This window comes from Xiphophorus couchianus, chromosome 4 (assembly GCF_001444195.1).
Source record: "Xiphophorus couchianus chromosome 4, X_couchianus-1.0, whole genome shotgun sequence".
NCBI lineage: Eukaryota > Metazoa > Chordata > Actinopteri > Cyprinodontiformes > Poeciliidae > Xiphophorus > Xiphophorus couchianus.
In genome coordinates, this window is record NC_040231.1 from 14,634,614 (window position 1) to 14,644,050 (window position 9,437).

Sequence of the window (9,437 nt, forward strand, 5' to 3'; positions counted from 1 at the left end):
AGATAGAGTTGTGTCAAGTCCTATTTGCATTTTAGCAGGTTCTGCTGCCCTTGTGACTAACCCTGTTATCACATGATAACATTGTGCTTCTCAGCCATACCCCAAACGCATAATTTCTTAATTAGCTTACTTCAGTGTTGCTAAGCAATTTCAACTGCACCAGCAGGAAAAGAAGCTGTGAAAGCAATCATTTTAATCACAGAATTTTTTTTTCACTATTTGGTTCCAATGGCTTTCAACAAGGTAATTTGAGTGAAGTGTTTGTGAAGCATGCTGCTTTAGGAGGGACTTATTCTGTGTTTCTAAACTGACATTTAAAACGTTTTCAGACTCGCAATGAGTATGCATAGCTATGTAGAAATAGAAAGCAGAATAAACACAGATTAGCTTGAAGCCCAAGTGAAAGGTGGATGAAACAGATTTCCACCCTGGAAGAATCTGTACTCCCATCAGGACTGCCCTCCCACTTGGTTTGTAGAGTGGGAAGCAAGTAGTCAGTCTCGACTCATGCCATTTTTAGCTTGTTCTGCACCAGTGCCACCATGATTCGACACTTGGTGAGCAGAATAGTGATCAATCCCTCCACCTAGAAATGGAAACGGACACCCATAGCCGGAGATATTAGAGCTATGGAGGAACTCGCTGCACTGTTACTATGGCAACAAGCCATGTGGGGAGGGGTGGGGGATGGCAGTGAGGAGGGTGTCAATGTTGGCTCTCTGAGATTGGTTGCTGGTTTGTTTGGTGCAATGGTTCAGCCTAGCTTTTTGTGCACCTTGAACTAGCTGAGGCTTCTTGGATTTATGATGCAAAAACAGCAAAGACTGCAGATGTGAGTCAGTGAAGCCCAGAATAATTGCTTAAAGCCATGAAAAACAATAACAAAAAAAAAGCCTTTTTTATATTCAATGACATAATAACTATGTTAAAATTTTCCATACTGGAAGCATTCTGCTCATTTTTAAACTCAGAAATGCTTTCATTGTTTAGCGTTTTCACTTATATGCAATATGTGTGTTAAAACATTCAATTAGTCTTAGTTGGTTAATTTTATAATCTTTTTTAATCACGAAAAATCATACAGAATACAGGAATATTGCATTGCTATAGTATTAATATTTTAAGTATTTATCAATCTATTACATGGTTTTTCCACCTATGTGTATTTGGGAGAGCAGTCAGTCAGTGGAGCTTGTCTGAGTCCCTCAGTGTTCTGACCCTTGAGGATATACATGCAACATTTACAAACAGCCTCACCCAGTCTCTCTGATAAATTATTACTGAAATGCTTTCACAAACACATCATCTCACTGTGTCCCTGAGCGACTATACTGTATGCTCAATATCGTCAGAGTCCAGAAAATATGCATTATACAGAACATGTAAGCGGACACCTTAAAACAAAGACATAAAACCATGTACACACACATTCCAAACTCTTGCTCCACCCCTGCTCCCAAGAGCCTTTTTCCAGCCGTCTTTTTCTCACAAAGATGCTCTGAACACATGTGAGACTATCACACAGGAATAAATCTTTCACATCACCCCTGGAGTAAACAGCTCACTCATCTGCACACTTCAGGACACAATCAACATCATCATTATGGGTGTTTCACAACTGTGCTTCCTCACTCACTAATGACAGGTGCATCTAAGAAGTGTACCAGCTTCTATTTATTACAAACATTTTGAACTTTTACTTTTGCATGGGACAAAAAAAAAGTTATTTCATTGTAAAACCAGAATGAAAAGGCAGCAAGAAATGGTGATCTAAAGACTGAAAAACTTTCTTAATTACTATATAAATAGTAATTATAGTATAGTTATTGAATTATTGAATAAATAGTAATTATAGTAATTGAATTCTATTCTATTCTATTCTAAATGCTGGATTAGTATGCATTCTTATTTGTTTCCTAGTTGGCACCAGTGGTCACCAGTTGGAGCAGGAACCACTGTGTGGATGTGCTTGTATTCATCTTCCTCTCCTCTAATCTGAAGGCTTTGTCTGGAAGCGTTCTCCCTTGAGTCTCACCAGGATTAGCAGGTCTCTAACCTCTCTCTGGGATGTTCCCTCCCAAGGGAAACACAATGTCTAGCTGAGCAACACCTCTTGTTCCTGCATCGGCTTTCAATCTGCCACTCATGAAAGAGTGGAGATGATGGACAGGCAGATGAGGCTCCCTCACTCCCTGAGTAATATTGCTCTATGCTCCAGCTCTGGAAATAACACGTCAACTGTCCTATAGTGCTGCATACTTTAGATAATTTTTTTATTGCATCTGGATGTTCTTTTCCTCTACAATAAATCCCAAAGATAATTAACCCATGATTGGTGGGTAACCTGTGTTTCACTTACATTTATGTCAAGCTTGTACACTGACTCATACCTTATAACTTCGCTGCTCTTCTGTTTGTAATTTAACAAACTCGTAATTGCATTTATAGTTTGGTTGTTAATTAGGATGAAATGTATGAGTTGTGATTAGTTCCATAATAAAGCCACACTATTTGATTCCAGTTGCGTTGCTTCCAGAATTGTTTTTGATGCCTTAACTTTAATTCTCGTATACAACCTACTTCAATTCACATAAACAGAATGTAAATACAGCTGTTTCAGAAGAGTTGATGGATACTTTAATCATGTGTCAAATTAAGTAGGGTGCACAAATTAAGCCTAATTATTATTTTACTACAGGCAATGCATTTAAAAACAAGAGCAAAGAGGTAGGTAAAAATAAGACTATAATTGTCATGTAATCAAGTCTTAAGAGGACATTTTTATTTTATGCATCCAATAATGCTGGTATGACTTGATTTTTACAAGTTGATTCCAATGTTCTTTTTTAGATATGTCTCTTTTAAATGTTCACAAACAAAAATAAAATCTACTTATAAGGAAAAAAAATGTCTATGTAGGCTATCAGCTTGTTTAAACAAAATCTCGCAATTTATCCTGACACTGATGTCAACAATGTTGTAATAGCTGGGAAAATCCCCAAGGTCACTCTCATTTCACAAATATATAATACACACAAACTTATTTTAGTTGTACAAACTTAGCTAATTTAATTGATGATTTTTGATCCACTCTTTCTGTCTTTTATGTTAATCTAATCAGATAGTTGTAGGTGCTTGATGTCTTGCCTAAATGTCACAAAAAAATATATTTTTTACCAGAAGAATTTCACAGTAAACCTGACAAAAGTGATTACATGTTTTTATAAAATAAATACAGGCGTCACGCTGCAGAAACACATGTTGCATTATGTATTTCCTTTTGCAATATGTATAAATCAAAAACTTGGCATTGATTTTTTGTAATACAGATATGGGTCTGAGTTTTGGATGGAGACCATCACTATTGGAATAGATTCCATACATTTAATTAAAAGGTTGCATTAATTAACCCCCATCAAACAACAGAAAACAGATGGATGAATTATGTTGACAAAATCATAATTTTAACCAAAAGTCAGTCCAAAAGTCCAAATCCCCCTCAAATGTCTTCAGAATATGGTTGGCGTGTTTGATTTGTTAGAAGTAAGGGTAGGCTTAGAGCTTCATAACACTAGGTCTGACAGCTGGGAGTTGCAACTGAGCCAACATAGATTATTACCTGCAGCTATTGGCACTGAAAGATGCAGAAAAAAAATAATCCATTCCACTTCAGTTTGCCACTCGAGAATGCTCTGTACCTCTGTGGCTAATTTCAACATTGTTTAAATATTATTTTTTCCCATTCAGGATAAAGAACATTCAATTTCCATGTCCAGGATGAAATTAAGTTAATTTTTTAAACAGATGCTATTGTCCTTGAAATTGTTTGCCTGCTTTTTTAATTAGAAGATTTTAAATTTTGACTGATTGAGAAGGACATGTAACAATGCTGTTGCTGATTTAGGATTGCAAACATCTTATATTTGGACAAATAATGAAACACTTCTGGGTGTGTTTTGGTGAGGGATCTGGTTTTGCATTAATCATTTTTTTTCTAAGCAGTTTACAACTACACACTGCCTACGCTTAGCAAGGACAGATTTGTTGCTTTCTGTTTAAAATTATCAGTAAAATTCTTCTTTCAAAAGATTCCATTAATTGAAGATAAAACTGTAAAGATATTCTGCAAATCTCTAAACACTGCTTGTTGTCATAACTCCATTTAATCTAAAGGGCTAAGTGGCCCCTGCTCAGCAATGTTCTGTACCACTTTATCAAGATAATTAATTTCAAAGGAAAGAAATAAAGACTGCAAGTTGAAAATAAACCGTTATGTAAACTGACTCCTTTACTGCTTGTTAAAACATGTCTCCTGTTCCCTTCACAGTGGGATTATATTCTAATTCGATCCCTGTGGACAGCAACTGCAAATAAAAAGATTTAGTTTTAGTTTTGCTTGTTGCCTGCCATTCTTAAATGGATATTTGTATTCTTTTTTTCATAAAGTCACTGCTATTTTGCATTTGCATGTGAACATGCAATTTAAAGTGATTTTTGGTAGGGAGAGTGTGGTTCAGAGGATCAAATGCTCTCTCTTGTTTACCTTGCCTCTAAATCTTTTCCCTCAGGTGTGTGCACCTGATCCCAATCATCTGGCTCCTCTGTGACCTGCAACACCTGCCACACACACTGTCCCTCACTGACTCATTATGTTAACTGTACTTACGTCCATGTCTTTCCACAGGGATATATCACACCTTTTAAGTTGTCTTGGTGTCTCTGTCATCTTAATTGGCTTACATAATTAACCACTAAAGTCAAAGCATTTTTTCCATTGTATTCTTCTGCGGATGTACTTGACTTCGTCTGTTTAACTTTGCCAGCTGTTTTTCAGATGTCATGTCTTGCTGCATCACAATGTTCTGCAAATAGTGTATGAGTGCTAACCTGTTACAACTACAATATAATTTGGGAATATATATGTTAATATGCAATGTAGCAATTTGGTCACATAAAATGATTGAATGTAAAGTGCCAAAGTATTTAAATGTCAGTTCTTGCATTTAAAGACTTTGACATTTATGGATGATAAAGGAGGAACAAATGTAAGCGTTAAACACACACACACAAAAAAAACATTTCAAATGAGTATATTAACATGATAATCAAAGCAAAAGTTGATAACTCAAGTAACTTGCACTTTCAAAAACAGTCAACTAAAATTAGCCCATACAAGTTCATGCAAACAAAAAGTATGCATAAAAGCGGAATGAGTCAGACAAATGTATTGAAAACAGGAAGGAATGGAGGCGCAAATAAGCATAAAGGCTAAGAAAAATATTGAAATCTCTCCATACAGAAAGCAATCCCGTCCCCTATAAATGCAAATCATATAAATTGGTTTAGTCCTAATGGACAGACTGTAAATAGATTTCTCATTACAGAGGTATCAGAGAGGTATCTCATGATGGATAGAAGCAAAGAGCTCCAGGAAGGCCTTTGCAACCTTACTGCTGCAAATATACTGATAGTATTTATTACATGTGTTTCTTCATTTAATGCTGCAAAATCTTGTGAAGAATCTAGACCGAAGACAAAGGTGGGTCTTTCAGCATGACAGCAGCTGCTTTTCCATTACAAATCTGCCCAAAACCTTGTTGATATGCCACTAATGTCAAAAAAACCCCACACAATTTTGTAATTGCGGTGTTTGCATTAAATTAAAAAATGTAATTAAAATCACACATGAATAAGTTTCTTCACATGATAAGACATTAAAAAACAAGCTGAAAAACCACCTCATCCTGGCACACAAACATGAGTTTTTTTGTTTGTTTTTTAAATTGGCCTGTTTTCATTAAACAAATTTGTTTTTGCATTTCCAATTTGTGCAATTTTATCATCAATTGAAATGCAGCTTGTGATTCCAAAAACAGTCAAGTTAATACAGATGTTATAATTGGCCATTCAATCACCCAGTGAAGTCACTTACTTTAATATCTATGGAAATAAGTGACTTAGACTTAGACTTAGACTGACTTTATTGTCATTTTGCATGCACAGGGTGTATACAGAACGAAATTTCGTTGCATACGGCTCAGGACAATGTTTTGAGCTTCCAATGTTATGAGGTTACTCCAGAATAAAATAAAATACAGTATAAAATATGAATATAAATCTAAATATAAAATATAAAGTGCAGGAATGACAGTAAAATATAAGTTATTTAGCTCTGTACATGTGCAAGGTATAAAGTGGAGACCAGATTTTAAGTGCAGTCCAGTTAAGAGTTCAGCAGTCTGATGGCAAGTGGGAAAAAGCTGTTTCGGAACCTGGTGGACCTGCACCGGATGCTGCGGAACCTCTTTCCAGAGGGCAGCAGGGAGAACAGTCCATGGTGAGGGTGTGAGGGGTCACTGACGATGTTTTGGCCTCGGGACACGCAGCGCTGGGATGAAATGTCCTGAATGGAGGGAAGGGGGGCCCCGATACTGTCAAGTGCATGTCAAATTTAATATTGACACACCTTAGAACCTTCATGGCTTGAAAACAGTTTGTGTGTAAAAAGTGGCCAAAACGTAATGTGGTATTCAAGTAGGTTCTCCATACATTACTTCCCTGTAATGAAGTTGTCATTACAAAAAGGGCATTTTTGCTGAAAAATTGATGGTCATTCCACTGTTTTAGACATACCTTAATGCATGGGCTAATCTGTTCTCATATCTTGTTTTTCTGTATTACTCCTGGGTTTTTTTCTAACATCTGGTGTGAAGTCATGTCAATAGCCAACATTTTTTTAAATTTTCTTTCTAATTTTATTACGTAAATAGATGTTTATTTGCGTGACACCTCATCACAGTCAAGAATACGTTAATCGGATAACTTTCTATCTCTCATACTGTATGTCTGTCTTCTTATAACATCTTGAATTTACTTAAAGGTTTTTCTCCTCACTTATATCATTGATGTTCAAGGCCTCTCTTTTAAGCGTACAGAAGAGCAAATTCAAAAAAGAGCAGAGAGGTGAATTTCTTTCCATTGTCCTCCTTGCAAGAATCTCCTCAGAAATGCACATTGTTTGATATAAAGCAAGCTGAAAAGCTTGGACACATGAGAATAATTTATAATAATTGTCATATAGTCTTTTTTTAGCCACATGTGAATTCTGCTGTGCCTTTCTGGCTGCTCATTGCCTCATTTCTTAAAATTGTGTTTACCGTTTGCCAACATTAGACCAGTTTCACCAGAAAAGCTGTAACATTCATAAAGGTCAAACCACAATAATGTGGTTCCAGAACTAAAATATTATAACCTACCGCCAGTGTTATTGTGCAACATAGCACTACTTGCCTGTAGTTAAAAGCAAATTATACATGTTAAAAACCATGATTGATATTAAATGGGATGAGGGATGAATTTGGGTCCTTGTCAGTGAACTGACACCCATGTCCACCTCCTCATACCTCCAAATAATGACCAAATCATCATCGATACTGTCAAGTCAAACTGTCATAACTCATGCAGTGAGACCTAAAATGTCACTGCTCTCACATACTGAGCATTGAGTGGCATCACAATATTTATAAAGGGAAATGACTCAGGTAGGGCTAGCCATTTTACAGTCTTGTTATGAAATTGTATTTTTATAGCTGTGGCTGCTTTGAGTGACAATTGAATAAGCCAGGGGATACATATAACAGCGTCTGGTTTTCAGTGAGCTCTATTCTTTAAACATTGCTTTATTCCAAGATGACGACAACTAAAGAATGAGTGTTAAATGGCACTTACTAATTTAAAAGTCAATTTGATTTTAGAGACAGCCAATGTTGTTCCTTCACAAAAAAATTTGATGTTGTATGGATGTTATTCCAGCTTAATTCTGTTCAGTTCAGATGTAAATTTATACCAATATGATACCATAAAACCCATTTATTAACAAAACAAACTAAATCACAGAAAATGCAACATTCCCACCATACAGCATCCAACAGACGATTTAAGAGGATAGGAAACAATAAAGCACTCAAATTTTGTTTCCTAGTAACCACAACTAGAACTTTGTTTAACCATGTTACTTACCAGAATGTAGCCATTGGAAGAGTTATTGCTCCAATTAACTCAGTATTCTCTCTGAACTCCCCTTTCTCCCCCAAATAGTTACCTTGGAACAGTGCTTTTTTTCTGTCCCTCTGATGACAGAGGGACAGAAAAATCTCAGATCTCAGATCTTGTTCACTTGCAAGAGATAGCTACTCATGCAGATATGTTATTCCTTAATGACATTTATCACATCATCTACCATTTATCATGACAATTTTCTTCACCGAGGCAGATCCAGCAAGACCCGAGGCCCAAGGCTATACCACCTCTTATGGAGGGGCCTGACAAAGCCAAGGCACACAAGCTCCACCATGCAGCCACCAGGAGTGAGCTAACTCATATCTGAGCGCCCAGCCCCAGACACCAAAAGCCACCAACACACCAGCGAGCAGAAGCTCCAACTCTATACTTCCACATCCAGGTAATAATACTTCAGAAGGTGGTCGCCTTAATTCTAGGGTGCAGACAAGTAGACCAAGATCCTGCAGTAACGAAGAAGCCCATCAGATCAGACAAGGGACACTGAATGCCCAACCAACTTCAATCCAAACTATGAGTAGACCATCGAGAGGTAGGGCCATTAAAGGGGGCCAAACAAGCCAGAACAGCCCACGAGTTTTGCTGACGTTTAGTGACATATTGTTTATCTTTTGTGAAATCATGATAAATAACCCTCATATGGGCTCATCGTCTTGTTCCTAAATTCTAGGATATGAACTTTAGTGCTATGAGTGCTCATTAAATGGGGAATGGCTAAGGAGGGCTAATAGTCACTGGTGTCAGTAATCTTTTTTGGTTCTTATCACTCTGCGAACCCTTTCAGATGATGTTAGCTGATAGCAAGAGAAAATAAAGCATTGCTAATTGAAAAGCACTAAATTGGAAGGAAATTGGGAGAAACAAAGCGCAGTCTTCCAAGAAATAGGAAGAAGATGATAATGGTGAAGACTGCAAGAAGTGAAAATTAAAGTAATTATAGTGAGGAGAAAAGCATATAACCACAGTATTATTATATTTAGGAAGAAAAAGAAAAGCAGAACAACTTGTAGTGAAGATTATGGGTAAAGAGTGCCTTGTTTCAGTTGCCATGGACACCAAGTAAGCTGATTTTGTGCATTGCAAGCACTTTTCTCTGAATGAAATCCCACATACACAACCAAACATTAGGCTCATTAACCATTCAACACAAAAAGCTCACACAACCTTAACTCTTTAGTTAGAGAGCGTTTTATATAATCAGCAACTCGCAAAAACATGTTTTACAGAGATCAAGTAATGAGGACCCCCAGCTGGGTCCAAATTAACAAAAGGTATCAAAGCCGAAAGTCAGGTTTAATCATCCAAAATGCCAATATACTAGCCAGACTCTATAATATCATAATAGTGGTACTTATAAT